The following is a 19,550-nucleotide window of genomic DNA, read 5'->3' as shown; positions in this document are numbered from 1 at the left end:
ACAATTCAAGAGTCTAAACTCAGGACATTTTGAATCAGTACATTTGGGGTGGGACAAAGGAATTTTACTTTGAATGAGCAAGCTCAATGACTGTACAACTGGTCCTTGGTTGGCAGCCCAACCTTAGAGATTATCAGGCTGACTTCTTATCCAGTGTGTGAATGTCTTATATGACGATTCCTAGATGCAATCACCCTAACCCTAATCTAAGGCTTTCCATGAGCTATGTTGTCTCAAGGCCAGGACTAATAGTGGGGGAAGATAGATTGGAAAGACGGGAGGTCTGGATGGCAGGTAGAGACTGGAGGTAAATAAAATGGTTACAAGGCTGTCACAATAGGACAGTGTAGGGATGATAGGGCAATAACTAGAAGCCACTGTCCTGAGAATATTCAGCTGGTAAAGACATTTCAGAGCTGGAACTGAAAGAAATGATGAGGTAGACAGATGGCAGAGTCAAAAGAGAAGCTTCTAACCAAGCTGACAGCCAGTGCTGTTAGCTAAGATGTGGGCTGTTGGAAGAAAAGGACCACATTTTATAGGAATGATATCTAGTTCCAGTTTGGACATATGTTTGAAATGTTTATGATGATTACAGCAGATAGAAGCAGAAGCTTAGAAGAGACATCAGAGTAAAAATTATAGCTTTAGGAATCATCAGTTTATAGGTGGAAATAAGATATGGAAGTAAATGTAATCAACAAGGAAATTCATGGATATAGATGAGAGCAGAGCCTGGAAGTCTGGTGTGACACTGACCTTAAGGCATGGCAGAGGAAGGGGGTGTGTCAGGGAAGACATAACCTAGATCAGCTAGAAGGAAGGAAGGGTGTCAAAAGCCAAAGGAAAATGATTAAATGGATGGCCCACCATACCCTCTTCTAACAATATCACTTCAGTTTTTCTTTTTCTTTTTCTTTTTTTTTTTAAATCCTTATCCAAAGAGCTTGCACAAAGCTTTGAGCTGCAGTTTTCCAGATATCTCTCCTTGTGGCATATCACTCTCTTATATTTTCCCCCTTTGCTACTTTTAGATCTATATCCTTTGAACAAGGGGTGGTATCCTCCATTGCTGTATTCCTATCATGGAACAAGTTCTATCAAATCTCAGACTCTTGAGATACTGCTAATCTGATTATGATATAAGCTTAATTCTCATTAATTAAGCTACCCCTACTTTGCATTGGTTTACAGATATCTGAATGCCCTGTTATTCTTCCTAAATCTCTTCCTTATTTTTTTCTGTGAATTAGGGCCTTTTCTGCATTGATGGTTTTCTTTTTATCCCCGTTTCATTCTTAGTGTAATGGTTAATTATTAGAAGTACTCGATGTACTGGTAAGTTACAACTGGAAGAATATGTAGAAGTTAACTGAGAATTTATATAATATACATTTTATAGTTTTATTATAATCAATTTAGCATATGCTTTTTATATTTTAGATTAAAGAATCTTGATTGTATTGGTGAAGTTCCCTCCTAACAAGCATATTAGAGTTTCTTAGAAGATGCGCAATATTATATTCCTTTCTGGAAATGCACACGAGGCATAAATTATAAAATCAAGGCCTGTTTTCTGATGACATCTATCTAGGTGGCTGTCCACGTCTCACTTTCCTCCCCTTTCATGCTTGATCCATATTCTGATTCTCCAGTATAATCCATCCTTTCATAGCTTGAGGTGACATACATTGAAAACACAACAGTTTTTTTCTTTTCCATTATAATTTATTACAAGATGTTGAATATAGTTCCCTGTGCTATATGTAGGCCCTTGTTGTTTCTCTGTTTCATATCTAGTAGTGTGTATCTGCTAATCCCAAACTCCTAATTTATCCCTCCCCCACCCCCTCCCCCCTTTGGTGACTATAAGTTTGTTTTCTATGTCTGTGAGTCTGTTTCTGTTTTGTAAATAAGTTCATTTGTACCACTTTTTAGATTCCCTATAAGTGATGTCATATATTTGCTTTTCTCTATTTGACTTTCTTCACTTAGTATGATCATCTTTAGGTTCATCTATGTTGCTGCAAATGGCATTATTTCATTTTTTAATGGCTGAGTAATATTCCATTATATATGACACATACACACACACACGTATACATATATCACATCTTCTTTTATCCATTCATCTGTTGATGGACATCTAGGTTACTTCCATGTCTTGGTTATTGTAAATAGTGCTGCTGTGAATACTGGGGTGCATGTATCTTTTTGAATTAGAGTTTTCTCTGAATATATGCCCAGGAGTGGGATTGCTGGATCATATGGTAGTTCTAGTTTTAGTTTTTTAAGGAGCCTCCATACTGTTTCCCCTAGTGGCTGCACCAGTTTATATTCTCACCAACAGTGCAGTGAGACCATCTTCACACCCTCTCCAGCAGAAAACACAACAATTATTTTTAAAGGGAAAGTAAGCTGCCAAAACTGTATTATCCACATTATCCTATGATCCCACTACTGTGCTTCTTGTATGTCTAATGGGAGATGGACGGCTCACTGATTTCCTGGACACCTAAAAATGATATGACTGCTTAGCAGTAACTGGTACTCATGCTTACTGTTTGGGTATTAGTCGTGCAGGATTAATATTCCTGTAGCTAATACTTCTTAGACTGTTGCATTTTCAAACCCTCTTCCAAGTGTCTGTTCAGGCATGAGGAATGGGGAGTCAGAGATCCTGGGACAGTTGCCTGATGTTCTGTAAGTTGACTAGGCAGGAACTCCTTAACAAACTCCACATTTCCTGTATAATTTTGGAGGAAAGGAAGTTGCAGCTGAGAATCTTTGAGAGTCAGATATATGTGTCCTCTGCTGCCGGTCAGGCCATTTCAGGTATACAGAACTCATCCGGGGCTGTTGTGGAACTCTCCTGTGATACATAAACAGCAGATCTGCCTAGAGCACCAGGTGTCGACTGGGGACTAACAGCATCACCAGGTTTCATTCTGTTCCACCAACACACCATGTGTCTGCCTTTCCTTCTTTCTTTATGTGTCTGGATTTGGATCTCTAGGGTGTTGGTTTGAGGTAGTAGAGTGATGTATACTCAGTTCTTTCTGCATTGTTCATAACCCTGTTCATTTAATATTTTCTCTTCACTTAGCCTAAGCTAAAGTTTTTCATTACTCCCATACTTGAGAAGAATTGGAAGTGATTGTGTGTGTGTGTGTTATATTTAAGTACCTTATTTTTCTTTGTAGTACTTACTACAATTTTAATCTATTCTGTGCGTGTGTGAGAGAGAAAGAAAGGTCATATTGTTTAGGTCTATCTTCCTTACTTCACTATAAGCACCCTGATGTCAGAGACTTTGCCTCTTTTGCTCACGAATGGAACCCTGGTACTGAGCACAGTGCCTCACTCATGTGGTTAGCGTAGCAATTTACAAATTAGTATATGGACTGTGTAATCAACGTGTATAATTCTCATTCTGGTGTATGGATCAAGTCATTCTCAGCAAACCTTTTTGTTGCTTTTAGGAAGACCTAAGTTGCAGAACTGTTTGTACTGTTATAGGTAGAAATCTAAATTCAGTGCATTATACCTGAATTTTAGAATCAGGATTCGGAACCAGAGAGGGCAAAACTAAGGAAGCACCTTCACGCTTCCTTCTGCATAGAGGTGTGACATGTGTCACATTAGAAGTATCCCTGGTACTAACTTGGCAGTGATCGATGTTTGTGACTGATTAATCTAATTCTCAGTAATTCATTGGATCTGGGAATTATGAGTAGCAGAAAGAGAGAGGCAGTAACAGAAGTCATTCTTTAACAAGTGTCATTTACTATAGAGTTCACATACAGTGTTCCCAAAAAGGCTGTTAATTGCAACATTTTTTACTTGAGCCCAGAACAGAAAGCCCCCCAAGTCTTCTTCAGGGAAGGCATATTCTAGAGTTGATTGATTTTACCATTACCTTAGCATGAAACAAAACATAACCATGATCGCGTCATCAAATAAAAATTTAGTCTCTCTCCAAAATGTTTGGTAGGTTTTATGGAAACTGCCTCAATGGGAAGCCACTTTATTCCTGTTTATGCCAGCATTAAAAAAAAAAAAAAAAGAGCAGAAACTAACATTTATTGAATGTCTACTAAATGTCAGGTGTTATCCTAGATATTTGAGGTAATCTTCATAATAAACAAGTGAGGTAGGTATTATTAACTCTGTTTCACAGAGGAACGATATGAGGTTTAATGTAACTTGCGGGGCTGAGATTAAAGCCCTGTGAAAGTTTTGATTGATGAGCTGATTGACTTCTGTTACATCAGGGGAGACAAACTGATCAAAGTGTTCCTTTCAAAGGGGCCCTGAGGTTACTTAATAGGAAGGAGAATCATGAATAATGAGCCATGTCTGCCATGGGCAAGGAGGGGCTAGTAGTGGCATAAGTATTGGATATTTGTTATCCTGACATAAATCCATGCTCCCTTCTGAGAAATCTCATTGGTTCAAATCCTTCAGCAAGGTTCTCATCCTGGCTTATATGTCCTGAGGGTTGCTAGCCAGACACTGATTGGTAAGTTATTACTTTTGTGTCCCTAAAATTTTCTAGTGTGGAAATTTTTTTCTGAATGCGCACCAAGTACCTATAGCACACAAGAACAAGGATTCATTGTAGGACATTCCTAGCATTGCCATATAGGGACTCACAGCCACACATTTACCACTGGACCCAGCCTATTTCACGCTCTTCAAGGTTTATTACATATTTTTTTGTTTTAGATTCCCTTAATAAAATTTCCTCAGAGAGCTGACAAGTCAGGGCTGTAGTTTTTATTTTGCTTTTTTTTTTATTGGTTACATTTTATAGGGGAATTTGAAATTGTATGCAACGCTTAATTTCATAATTAGGCATAAAGAATGATTTAGCAGTTCTGCAGAGTGCTAAGGGGAAGGATTATCACAGATGCACATTTGTAGGGAACAGCTTTGAAAAATATAACTTCCGGTCATACTGCAGATGAATAAGAGAGGAAAAACACAGCCCGTGAATTTAAATAATGAAATGTGCTGACTGAAATACTTTGCTCCATTTTTACTTTTCCCCTCTCCTCTCACTAGCTAATTCCTTACTCTTTCATTTTCCGGCTCCTCTTTGAGGACGGCTTTTCTGATTCCCGGAGCCTGAGTGACAGGTTCCTCCCATGTGGTCAAACAGATCCCCGTGCCTGTGCCTATCATAGCGCTTGCACAACATTTTTTTTGCACATAATAGCACAATTATTATGTCATAGTGAGCTTGCTTGTCTGGCTCATGTAATAGACAGAGAGCAAATTGAGAGCAGGAGACTTTGCCTTTTGCTCTGCTGTGCCAAGCACAGTAGCTGGCACATGACAGGCAGTTAAACAGGTTGAATGAATGAATGATTATGTCAATGGAGAAGAGAACAACTGAGGAATAAGGAGCCGTGCACTTCATTTTCAGCTTGCACACGAATATTTCCTGTGAATACGAGACTCTTCCTCTATGTATTTGTGTCTTCATTTTTCTATACATAAGATAGAAATAATGTAGAACTCCCTTCCCTGTAATGAGCGCTTTAATTTGGAGAAAGCCTTATAGAAAAATTTGCACGTAAGAAATTAAAGACTGATTACCTGAAAAGCAGCAGTGAAGCAATTTCTCAGGACTGAGAAAATAAAACTATTCTTGCATTTTACTAGAACAAAACATTAAAGTCATCACTTTAAAACCAATAGATGATCAGTGGAATTCAACACACATGATTTGAGCTATAATGAGTGTTTTATAATTAATTTCTATTAACTTCTATTAGTTTCCTGACCTGCCAGACTCTTTTTGGAGTCCCTTTCCTCTGGTTTTAGTCAGTCTTTTTTTTTTTCTTTTTTTCTTTTTTTTCAGATAATCTGCATAGTAAAAAGCATTTTCCTCCTGTGGTTGGTCTTCCATCCAAATGTTCAAAGGCTTTCTTTTGGGTTTTGTGACTCAGAGTTCTCACAGCTACTCTAGGGCCCACGGTACTCCTATGTTCCCACAGACCCTGTGACATAGTCTTGATCTTTTTGCTTTGAGATACACCAGACTGTTCTAGGGCTTGGGTTTATATTACCTTTCCTAAGGTTGGTTGCAAAATTCTGTGCACATGCTACTATGGATTTTACCTTCTGTTTCTCCTCCCAGACTACTAGTTTCTGAATTTTAAGTATTATAATAGTGTAAGGATTCCTCAGTGAGCTACTGATATATATTTAAGTAATGACAATGCTCATGTTTATTGTAAAAAGAAAATTTGAGAACAAATCACACACATGAAAGTATACAAGGGAAAAGATGAATGCTTTGTCCTACCTGTTAAAGAGACTGAAAATTATTCACCAAGCAAAGCTAGAGCAGCGGTCCCCAACCTTTTTGGCACCAGGGACCAGTTTCGTGGGTGAGGGGCATGGTTCAGGCAGTAAGGTGAGCGATGAGGAGTGATGGGAGCAGCAGATGAAGCTTTGCTCCCCTTGCCTGTGGCTCACCTCCTGCTGTGCAGCCTGGTTCCTAACAGGCTGCGCATCTGTAGTAGTCTGTGGCCTGGGGGTCAGGGATCCCTGAGCTAGAGCATTGCACCCCCTTCTTACAGTTCAGTTCACATTATTGAGCACCTACTCTGTCCAAGGCCCTGGGCCCGCACTCGTGGCTACACAAAGGCAATTGTTTATCCCTTTAAAATAGTATACTGGTCAAATGCTCAGGCTCCATGACTGCTCTGCTGGGCACTGAGCACTGGGCTCTGCACACTTATTCCTTCTTTAAGACTCACAGCCTTCTATGAGGTGGGCACCATTGTTTCATGCATTCTCAGTTAAGGAAACCAAGGTAGGATCGGAACTGGGGAGCATTTGAAGTGAAAGGAACCATAGGAGGAGAAGGAGAGAAAAGGGGGAAAAAAGAAGAAAAGTAAAGGAAGCAGCCCAAATGCACAAGTCAGATGTGCAGAGGAATCCCTGTACAGCACAGTAATAGAATGTCACGAGAGAATTATAATATTTCTGGGAATTACTAACGAGAGTTCAGATGGGAAATCGGTAAAAGCTTTAGGAGGGAAGATAATACCTTCCTGCCTACATCTCAAGGATTAGAATGAGGACCATATATAAAATAACATATGGCTTGAACAGTGGCGTGATAATTATGAAGTGAGAAAAAGAGATGTATATATGTAAAACAGTATGGAGTCAACATCTGCTAAATTGCCTGTGTTTTATTAGATTGTGCTGTGTTTTTCTGGGGAAAGCTAGGCCAGTTTTATCTTTGAGGCCTGTTTATAAACACACAGCTCCAAGTAAATGGTATACATTGTCTTAAGTTGCTTGTAAGTACAAGACAGCACATATGCTCTCTGAATTTTTCACTTGACTTAATGTGATTTTTTTAAGAGGTGGCAAGATAGACATTTCTCTGCTTCATATTACTCATATAATATACCAGAGCTTTATGAAGCATTTTCTAAGTGAGTTAGATAATGTTGTGGTAGGCACTGTGTTATATAATGTTTTATGTTCTTGGGGGGAAATGTGATAATTTATTTTGGCCAAGCTATATTTATCAAAAACTGAAATCAATGAAACCACATTGTTTTCTTCAGTTTGGTTATATCAGAGTGATTTTTGACCACGATGACACTGTTTTTAGCCAGATCACAAATTTATCATTGTGAAGAGGAACATAATGTACATTTTTCATTGCTCGGTTTCTGGCAAGATGCAGGTTTATGTTCTCTCTGAGGACCTGTTTTGAGAGGTTCCACTGAGAGAGGGCATTTTAGCATTTATTTTTCCTGGAGGAAATGGTGTTTACATTTATAAGGATACCATCTTTTCGACTCATCTGGTGGGTTAAACAAATTTATAAGTTAATGAGAAATGAGAAATTGGAATAGTAAGAAGGCATTTTACAATTTATCAATATATGAGCGCTGGCACCTCATTGAAAAAAAGTATTTTTCTTTTCAGCATTAACTAAAACAACTTCATCAAGGTCATTGTTTGAAAAGGACCGCTGCACAAAATTTTTCACTGGATTTCAAAGATTCTTTTAGAGAGAACCAACAATTCATGGCCATTTCCACATTGCCTGCAGCATCCTATCAAGGATAAAGCATGAGTTTTACAGGAAGACTTTTACCCTGAGGCTTGAGCCTTACCCCTGCTACTTACTGTGTGACCACAAGCATGGATATTTTACATTTTCAACCTCAGTTTTTTGTATAATGGAGATAATGATTCCAATCTTTCTAGATAAGGAGACCTTTCAGTAAAGGGAAGATTAGCTGGCAGAACAGGAAGTTCCTATTATAGTGGGTGACAGGCGCTCAATACACGGGGATTTGTTTCCTTTCTTCTATTCTGTAATTTATTTCTTAGCAAATATTTATTGAGTGTCTGCGGTGTTCTAGAAGCTTGTTATTCCCCAGTGGACAAAACATGCAAAAATCCCCTACCTTTTAGCTTGTATTCCAATTGGGGAGACTGACAATATATGATTAGAAAAAATTCACACATTAATTATAATAGAATAAAAGGTTATATATGAAGTGGGGAAGATATGAGGTAGAAGAGGGTAAAGGTGGACAATTTGTAGTACTAAACAAGTTGGTCAAGGTAGACATATGAGCAAGGACTTGAAGGAGGCAAGGATAATAGTAGTATGGGTGTCTGGGGTGGAGCATTCCAGGCAAAGAGAACAGCTAGGGCCATGACCCTACGATAAGAGCCTTTCAGGTATTTTAACAGAAGAACAAAAGGACCAATGTGTTGGGGGATAGAGGGAGATGAAGTGAAGGAGAAAGTAGTCCAGATGTATAACAAAGGGCCAGGTCATATAGAACAGAAATGCAACTTTGAATGAGAGGAAACTATTGTAGGTTCTTAGACAATGGAATAACATGATTTGGCTTACTTTGTAAAAAGGTATCTCTGCCTGGGCTGTTGAGAATGGGCTGTAGGTAGGGGCAAGGGCAGAATCAGGAAGATTAGTTAGGAGGTTATTTCACTGTAAAGGTGATTAATCATGATTACTAGGACCAGGATCTTATAAGGGAGGTAGTGAGAAGTGGTAAACTTTTGTATTTGAAGGAAGAGTCAATGGAATTCCTGACCAATTGACTAAAGGATATGAGAAAATTCAAAAGATGATTCCAAAGTTATTGGCCTGAGCTTTTGAAAGAATGGATTTGCCATCAGGTGAAATATAGAATGCTAAGGATAGAGCAGCCTTGGGGATCAGGAAGGTAAAGAGCTGGATTTCAGTTTTGGAAATCTAGAATGAAATATCTGTTGCACACTCAAATAAATATGTCAAGTAGGCAGTTGAATATTCAACTCTGGAGATTGGATGAGAAGTCTGGGCGACATAGTTAAATTCAGAATTTTTCAGTGTATAACTGAGAACGAGTAAGATCACCAGTGAAGTGAATGTAGATAGAAAAGAGGATGAAGATTGAGCCCTGGGACACTCCAAAACTCTATCCTTAGTTTTATTTCAAACACATAGTTAGATAGAAATTTAAAAATACTGAAAGCAATAGATGCTAGATTCTACTAAGAAGGTTAATTTTATTTCTTGTCATTGAGGAAAATAGGAAAAGTGGATAATGATGCCATTATTATCCACTGAAGCCAGAAAAACTTTTGATCAGGGACAGTGATTAAAAAAAGATGGAAGAAAAAAAAAGAATTCAATTTCAAGCATAAGAGGAATAAAACATCGGTCAGTAATAGATTTCAGTCTGGAATGGAAGACAAAAATAGATGCATGTATTAAAATATGTTAATTTTAAGGTTCACATAATATGTTTTTAATGTACTCTGGCAAACTGGAAACAACCAACATTAACAGAAAATAACAAATGTGGTTAGTTTATGCATCCAGTTGTTAACGTACAAGCAATGATTATTGTACTTCTTGTCATGTGTGCATTTATAATGAAATAACAACAAAATAAGTTAATCTAAAAAACAAGTAAAGAGTGGGCACTGTAGTTGAATTTCTCTAAAAGAAATAAATGGGAAACAGCAAGAAATCAAAAAAAAGAAAAAAAAAGATGGCAGATGCCTTTTACAATAGTATTGTTATGGCTCATGACTGTCTTTCTGGAGTTTCCAAATCACATTAACCTTGTGTAATCCATTCATTTAGAATTAGAAAGCTAAGAAGATAGCCTAAGTGGGACTTCCCTGGTGGTCCAGTGGATAAGATTCTGAGCTCCCAATGCAGGGGACCTGGGTTCGATGATCCCTGGTCTGGGAACTAGATCCCACATGCTGAAACTAAAAGCCCACACGCCACAACTAAGAAGTCCGCTAGGAAATCCGAATGCATAACTAAAGATCATGCATGATGCAACGAAGATCCCATGTGCCGCAACTAAGACCCAGTGCAGCCAAAAATAGATAGATAGATATTTTAGAAATGAAGATAATCTAAGTGACTTTAAAAGAGATGTTTATAGTGAGTGGTAAGTTAGTTCAACAAATGCAAATTCATTGCCTATTCTGTGCCATTCACTGGGCTAGACAGTCATTGACTTAGAGGATCTTATTTCCAAATGCGAAGACATTCAATAGAGGTTGGAATTTCTTCCAAATTTTCTCACTTATTTATTGTTTTATTTTTATTTTTTTTAATATTTTATGCTTTGTTTTTGTTTTTTTTTAATTTATTTTATTGGCTGTGTTGGGTCTTTTATTTTGCTGTGCGTGGGCTTTCTTTTTAGTTGCGGTGAATGGGGGCTACTCTTCGTTGTGGTGCGCAGGCTCCTCATTGCCGTGGCTTCTCTTGTTGCAGAGCACGGGCTCTAGGTGCATGGGCTTCAGTAGTTGCAGCACATGGACTCAATAGTTGTGGCTCACGGGCTTTAAAGTGCAGGCTCAATAGTTGTGGCACATGGGCTTAGTTGCTCCGCAGCATGTGGGATCTTCCTGGAGCAGGGATCGAACCCATGTCCCCTGCATTGGCAGGTGGATTCTCAACCACTGCTCCACCTAGGAAGCCCTCTCATTTATTTTTAAATCAGTCTGTCTATCTCTATATTCATTTCTCATCACTATACTTAAACTTAATTAACACGAGTGATAATCATTAATACAATTGAACTGTTAACAGGTAGCAAACAATTTGTGTGCTATTATAACCTCTCTAATAATTCTATGAACTAGTTACTTCTATTACCTCCATTTTATGTAAGAGGAAGTTGAAGCTCAGAGAAGAAATTTATTTTTGCTTAAAGTCACACAGTGAGTCATTGGTGGAGTGTGGATTTCAACATGAATGTGTCTGACTCCAACCCTTTTGATTTAAACCACTATGTTATTGGAAGATAATAGAGATGAATTGTTCCAGACGTGTCTCACATGCAGCCAAAAATCTCAGCTGTATTTTTTTACACTACATTTGTCATAAATTTCACCTTCCTTAGATAGTATTGGCGAGTCTATGTAACAAATATAAGGAAAATCTAGAAAGTGCTTAGGGACCTGGGAATTCTGCTGTTGAACAAAGTAGTCACTTTCTTTTGCAGCTGGTCACCATTATGATGATTCGTCTTTAGAAAAGGATGATTTCCATAAATAGGCTTTGATAGGAAAGTGAATGTCAAATAGTGATTCACTAGCCTCAAAATAGCTTGGTTATTTTGGAAAAAATATTTTGCATATATATTCCTTAGATATATTCCTTAGGGTTTTTTTTTCTCCTTGAAAATTCTTTCCCCTTTTACTTGATTAACTTCTCATTTTGACCTGCATTAATTCCATTCCCTCCCAGAAGGTGCCATTGAACTTCCAAGACCGGGTTAATTTTCTCTCCTCAGTGTAATCAGTGTTTACTCTCATGCTAGCACTTTCTTTCCTTCCTCCTTCGTTCTTTCCCTTTGTTGGTCTATTCATTCATTCTTTCTTTCCCTTATTCCTCCTCTCTCTTATTATTTTATTGGACAAACATTAAATCAGTTTCAACTATATCCCTGGCATACTTAATGTATTGAAATTGCTCTTTATTTGTGTGTGTGTCTGCCCAGGCTCTGGGATACTCGAGGGTAGGAATTGTGGCTCCATGATCACTGTATGTTCGGTGCTTTGTTTGAACTATGTTGGAGCTATTTGCTAATAAGTACTTCTATCCTTTGTGCCACCAGTGCACAGTTCAATTATTGTATGTACCATACGTTATACTCTTAATGCAATTACTTGTCAGCCTTCTCCTACTGTGGACGTTTGATTGCATAGAAATGGAAGGTCAAACATGTTCCATTTGTATATTTATCAATAGAACCTAGCACAATGTTGAAAACAATGTAGAAACTTGATTAAAAAAAAAACTTTTGCTGAATGAATGAGTGATAGGATAACCAGCTTGGATAGCATGTGTTCCTATTCAGATTATCTAACCTAGAAGCCAAGAAAATTAGAGGTCGCCATTATGAAAACCTGTTCCTTTTAAAATATTAACAGAAACTATTTATTACAATTGTAATAATAAAAAATAAACATGTCTCATCTAAACTCATAACAGATTTCCCCTGAGGAATAAGAAACACATAATAAATGGAAAAGGTTTTTTTTACCCTCTCCTCATCCACAGTGAATTGTAATAATCAAATAGGCAGCACTTTTTACACACATTTGAAATGAAAAACATCAGAGCAACCTGGAGATAATTAACATGTGGCCAGCTTGAAAGCTGAATTTTTTTCCTCTTTTTATAATTTCCTGAAAATATGGGGATACAAAATGTGATTGTGAAGAACGGCATGTGGTGTAGCGTAAAATGGGGGAGTCACAGTGCCTGGGCTTGATTTTCCACTAGTGTTGTGACCTCGAGCAATAGACTCTTCCTGGGTCTTAATTAATTCAACTGTGAAAAAATAATATCTACCTCTTTGGATTCAAAAGGATAATGCTTAAGATAGTTAAAGATATTGGTGATGGAAAGCAATTCTCCCCATTTTTATTTACTTATTTATTAAAAGGTAAAAAAAAGTCCCAAGAAAAGTGGGACAAACTGAGGAACGCAAACGAAGGAAGTATTTGTAAGAAGAGAGTAACTCAGATGCCGGAGTTGTAAAACTTGTCAGTGGTTCTGCCTCCTTGGAGCTCATCCTCCATTCCCTCCTAGGTTCCCACCAACTCCCTTTTGTTTGACTCTGTTCTCATTTTTTCCCCTGAAGTGAAGATATAAAGGTTCCAACCTCCAAAGCAATTAGGTAACTTAGGGAACCAAAAGAACTTCCTAGAGAATGTTCCTATTGACATTAAAATGTTGATCAGCGCCACCCTCCTTCCATTTTACAGCTTTGGAGTTGAAATAAATAAGATACATTTCTTTACCAGTGAAAAGCAGAAAATCATTCTAACTTTCTATCATAAAGCTTCCCACTGAGTTACTTTTTGAAAGCTGTGTTGTTTTTGCTTTTTCCTTTTACTTGGGTTTGTTGGAAGGTTGCCAGAGTTGGCAAACCTACGTGAAAGGGTTTCCATGGCTTTGGCTTTGGACTGGGCAGCTAAAGATCTGCTACTTATAACCCATCCCAAATTCTTTGAGAGAAAACAAATGAAAGATTCTTTCTAGGACAATTTGTGCGTGTATCTAGTGGGGAATGGTGTGCAGTGAAAAAGTTGTCTTGGCAGAAGCCTGTAGGGAATTCTCTGAGTGCCTAGCCAAACTGTTTCCTTCTAGTATTTTTGCCTCCTTCCTCTTTCAAACCAGACCACATTGCAGTAATAGTCTTCTCTCAGGGAAACAGTGACCGCCTCCTGTTGATTTTAATTTCTGATCTCTTCATTGCCCTCTATTCCCACTACATCATCACAGTCCAGATCACCAATAGATACACATTGTGACTTGTGAAGTTTCCTTACTGTTGTTTTCTCACTTCCTTCCTTTAAAGTCCCCAATTTAGTCTTTATTTTAAAATTTTACCTTTTGGTATTCAGTATTTAAGTAGCTCAAATCATATGAAGTATTTTAAATTATAAAACTTTTAAATATGCAGGGAAGTATAGAACAAACATAAAAATCCAGATTTAACAAATGTTGATATTTTGTCATATTTGATTCAAATTACAGATATACACACACACAGCTTACAGATATAATTGAAACCTCTCTTGTAAATCCTACCTGACTCCCTCCCGATGAAACCATCATTCTGAAATCAGTATCCTTTCTACTCATGTTTTTAAACAATATTCACACTTTACATTATGACTGTATGAATAATATTTATAAAGTAGTCCATCATGATTGTATTTCCTTTTCTTATTCAATTTTTGGATATTCCTGGAGATAGTAATTGCCTTGTTTAAAACTGCTCTCTCTGCTAGAATGTAAACATCATAAGGGCAGAGAATTTTATGTTTTTGTCAGAAAAATATTTTCATCACTTAGAACATTGCCTGGGACATAGGAAGTTCTAGTTACATATTTGTTGAATGAATGACTAGATGACTGAATGAATCAACAACGGCTTTTAGTTTCCCTTAGGATAAACTTTAAAGTAGTTACTATGGCTTACAAAGCTCTGCAAGAGTTGGCCTTTGCTTGGCTTGCTGGTCTCAGTCCCCTGCACACCCCTATGCTCCCAGTTCCTCCTCAATTTCTGTATTCTATGTCCAAAACACTCCTCTCTTTCCTTTGAATTTGGCCAACTCCCATCTTTAATTCTTGCATGTACGTAGTTCATTGAAGAGGCAATTTTAAATCTTATCTAAGTAGCTTCCACTGATACAGGCTCCTACACCATTCTGGTCTTCTGTGTTAACACTCAGCATCTTATTATTATTAGGTTGGCCAAAAAGTTCATTCAGGTTTTTCCAGACGATGTTATGGAGAAACCTGAATGAACTTTTTGGCCAACCCAATACTTGTCAATATTTAGGATGATAATCATTTTGAGGACAGGGGTCCTGGGTATCCTGTTCACTGCTAACATGGATACCTGAAGGTTGTTAGAGAGAGAATAACTACTTGCGTTCCCTAATGAAAATAATTTGAATTAGGAATATTATTATGTTCTGCCCTCATCCTCTATTTAAAGTCTTCTTTCTTTCTTTCCTTCCTGATTTTCATGCCAGGTTTTCTTTCTTTCTCTTCTTAATTCCAGGTTCCTGGTTCCTGCCAATTTATGATGACTAATAAAAAATATGGTTTAAAATTTATTTTAATGCATTTATTGATGAAAATACATTCTCATAATATTCAATATTATATGCATATATGTGTGTGTGTACAAAAAAGTAACCCACAATCTCACTACCCATGAATATTTTTTCTTAACAGTCGGTAACGTTTTCAGACATCTTTCTGTGAATATATACAAGTAAATGGCTAAATATAATATAGATATTAATGTCAGTTGATTGACACTCCTAGTTGTTTTTCTAAACAATTATTCAATTCTAAGATCTCTAACTTGTGCTAACAATCTTCTAGAGTTGTGTTGTGTATAAATGAATTAACATTTATAAGGTGCTTCAAAGAGTTCCTGGCACACAGGAAACATTATGTATGTGTTAGTTGCCATTATCACAATGAGGGCACTGACCCAAAGTGACCTGAGCCGTCATGTTACAGGCTGAAGTGGGGTAACTGTAAGCCAAGTGGGTAGAAGAAAGACTTACAGTATCCTCTGAAGCCAGTCCCAAGCAGCTCTGTGGCGGCATTGGAGTAGCTGAAGCCATCAGAGCAGTCTTCTAGCTTAGCTAGCAGTGCCAAGTGCCAAGTTACTTTGAATCTGAGTCAATGAGACAGGGCTGCAAACAGCTCTTCGGGAAAGTGCTGTAGATCTTAATTAAAGGTTAAACTTCACATAATATCAGTGTGGAGACCTTTCCAGGTTTGGTATTTATTCTCCCGTTTCCCCTCCCACTTTCTTCTCCCTGCCCCCACATATACAAACACACACTTCCATATATGCATGTAGCCAGAGGAAAATCATTTCATTCTTCTGTTTGAAAAACTTCACTGGACCCATGCTGTCAGTAGGATAAGGTCCAAACTCCTTAGTTAAAGGCTTTCTTCAGAGGATGGCCCTAATACTTACTTCCATCTTCATTTGTAACACTCACCATCATTTACTGCAGATTGACACATGTTTACTGAGTGCCTGCTCTGTGTCAGGCATTGTGTTAGATGCTAGGAATGCAGATATGACTGAGACACGGTTATGTCCTTGAGAAACTAATGATTCAGTAGGGGAGGCAGATAAGGATATAGGCCATTAAAATCCAGTTTGAAAATGATGTAAAGAGGGAAGCAGAATTTGCTTTAGAAATGCAGAATAGCAGACTTATTAGTCTAAGTACAACAAAGAAGGTATCATAGAGAAGGTGACATCTGGGCTGAGAATGGAAGGCAAGCAGGAGTTATTCGGGTAAACAAAGAGGAGTAAGTGCATTCCAGGCAGGGAAGGTAACACATGTATGGACATGGAGGAATAAAATAGCATTGTGTGCAGATGAGAATTGTAAGCAGCCCTTGATACTAAGATGTAAAATGAGAATTATAGAGTGGTGGTGATTGAAATTAGAAAGATCATAGGAGGGTGAGGGAGAGAGGGAATTTCGTATGCCGTGTTGAAAAGTTTGGATATATCCCGTAAAGATGTGAAAACACTGGTAAGTGTTGAGCCATGAAATAAAAGAGACAAATCTGTATTTTGGATACATTATCAAGTAGCAAAATAAAAAACAGACTTAGAGGCATGGGGCATAAATTTGGGAGTAGGGAAGTAAACTGGGAAATTACTGCCATAGTCAAGTGTGAGTGATAACTTAGTCAAGGGAAGAGTTGCACAAATAAATGGAGAGGAGAGGACGGATAAGAATATTTAGCAATGCAAACAGGCAGACTTGCTAAGTGACGAGATATGGGTGGCCGGGAAGAGGAAAGGGTTTAGATGGCTCACTTCTTTTGGTTTGGGGAAATTAGGAGAATGATGGCGCCATTCATAGCCTCAGTGCTGCATACTCTTTCCCGTGTGATCTTCTTCACTTTTTTAAAAAGTGAGCTTAAAGATTATGCTTCAGGGCTGAACATTCTCTAATTTCTCCAGGGTTAGGGGTGCCCTTCTCCATTTTTCCATAATATTTTGCTCGGTCCTGACGCACGACACTTGGTCTACTGCATGATTACTTGTATACATGCTTTTTTCCCACTAGATTATAAGTTTCTTGGGAATTTAAACTAAATTTTATATTTCCAGTTTCTATTACATTTTCTGGCACAAACTAAGGCCCTAATTTGTTAAATTAATTCATACTTGAAAATCTCAAAGACATCTCAAGCTGATCTTGTCTAAAACCAAACTATTGATGGTTATCAAAGAATGCATTTATTTCTTTAGTCCTCAAGGCAGGAAATTTGGCAGCCTCATTTAATATCTATTGGAACCAATTCATCTGTATGTCCTGTTGATTCTACTCCAGGGTATATCTGAAATCTTCCAGTGCACTGTGTAGCCCAAGACATCAAGTACTCTTGGTGCCTACAGTGGCAACCTGCAGGAACCACCCCACCTATCTCCCTGCTTCCACTTCCCATTCCTCTCCACACTGTTCTGTCTCACAGCAACCAGAATGATATTTTAAATATATACATCCAATCGTGTTTTCTTCTTCTTCTACACTCCCTGCAGAGGTTTCTCATTGTGCTTAGTATTAAACACTCAAATCCAAAACCTGTTCTACAAGGCTGTATATGAACTAGCCCCTGCTACCTTTCTGATCTCTTCTGACATCATTTTTCCAGTGGCTTATCCATAAACAAGCCTTCACATGTGCTCTTGCCTCAGCAAGAAATGCCCTTGTCATCACTTTCTGCTAGCTATTTTTTGTATTTATCATTTAGGTCTCAGCTAATTTTCACTTCTTCAGAGAGATCTTTTATGACCACAAATTTAAATTATGTCTCCCCTAATATTTTCACTTGTTTTTTTTTACTGTTGTTCCTTTACTTCATACTGCTTAACACAATTTGTCCATGCCTCTGTGTGTGTGTGTGTGTGTGTGTGTGTGTGTGTGTGAGAGAGAGAGAGAGAGAGAAAGAGAGAGAGAGAAAGAAGAGAGAGAAATGTTTCTTTCCTAACAGGATGGTAAATTATATAAGAGAATCATGTCTGTTTTTTAACCCCAATTTCTCCAGCACCTATTATAGTGCAGATAATAACAATCAAATACTTTTCTGTGGAATGAATGAAAAAGTAGACTATGTCCATTGTGATAGTTTTATAAAGCATAGGACAAAAAATTACATCTGTATATTGACGTTCAAGGTGCTTAGCCATGTAGATGGTTGAATCTGTGAAATAGTTTTTCAATTTAATGATAATCCGTATTGCAATTAGAAATAAGGTAAAGAAATAGTATAAAGGAAGAGATCACCAGTACTGCTCTTCATTTCCCTTGCAAGAGAACCGATCATATTTTTTTTCTTTCTTACATATTTTATTGTGTGTGTTTGTATGTGTGTGTGTGCTTTAGTTCATCTGTTTAACTAAATTTATTAAAGACTTTGTGTTCAGCACTGACTTGGCTCTGGGGACACCAGGATGTATAAGTATCAGAGAGCTCATCATCTAATGGTGAAAATAGGGTTCAAATGCTAACCCAAGGTAGTTGGGTGTTTTATTAAATCATACTTTTTAATTTTTTTTAAGCAAAGGAGAGTCTTCTGCCTAAATATCAATCACTGAAAACAAATTCTTAATGTGAGCTAGTCTCAAAAGGCCCAGAATCACAGGATTTTTAGAACTGGGCTTTTGGAATAAGCTAATACAACTACCACGGATAACATCTTGTCCTATGAGGGATCGAGTCTAACACTGATGATGTTATAATCTTCTAGCCTCTAGGAGTTTGTACTTAATCCATCTTAATTGTAAAACCACTAGATGACCTGACATACCATATGGTGGGCCCTCTGCCTGGAATGTCTTCTTATTTTCCTGGAAAACTTAGTTTCATAGGTCCCCTCCTCATACTCCATGTCCACAAATCTGTGTCCTTTATTTTATTGTAATCACATTTTTACTTTTTGCCTCTCTTATTAACTTCTTGACACTAGAAGGCATATCTTTATTTTCATATCTTTATTTCAGTGGTAGGCAAATAGGCAAGTAATTTGCATTTAATAACTGTTTATTGAATAAATTTGAAGGAAAGATGGAAGGTATCCTATTCTGTTTGCATACTGTAAAGATTAGAAATAGCTATGACATATCATCTTGAGAACACAATGACAATAATTCCTTAACATTGTTGGAGAAAAAAACTCTTAAACCAAAATATCACAGAAACAAACAAAAAACCTGCAAATCCCCCAGAGCCAAGCAGAGATGAGTCTTGCCCTGTGTTGACATTATTTGAAAACTCATTAGTTGGAGGTTTCTGGTTTAGATTAAGGAAAAACACTAAGAGAAACAAAGAGTTTTAGACCAAATTCTACCTGATTCTGTGCTACCTTTCTTGGATGTGTCATGTCATATTTTAGTCTCTTCCTGGCTAATACTTCTCCCTCTCCACCCCAAATCACAGTTACCTGG

General features: G+C 37.6%; 1 protein-coding gene across 5 annotated transcripts in view; it reads right to left on the bottom strand.

Annotated features, from left to right (window-relative positions):
• GRM5 (glutamate metabotropic receptor 5) overlaps positions 1-19,550 on the bottom strand; it is a 508,470-nt gene that overhangs the window by 61,394 nt on the left and 427,526 nt on the right. The window lies entirely within an intron of this gene.

Source organism: Hippopotamus amphibius, chromosome 9, assembly GCF_030028045.1.
Source record: "Hippopotamus amphibius kiboko isolate mHipAmp2 chromosome 9, mHipAmp2.hap2, whole genome shotgun sequence".
NCBI classification, from domain to species: Eukaryota; Metazoa; Chordata; class Mammalia; order Artiodactyla; family Hippopotamidae; genus Hippopotamus; species Hippopotamus amphibius.
Note: the sequence above shows the minus strand (reverse complement) of the source record. Positions and strands in the feature narration are given on the sequence as shown.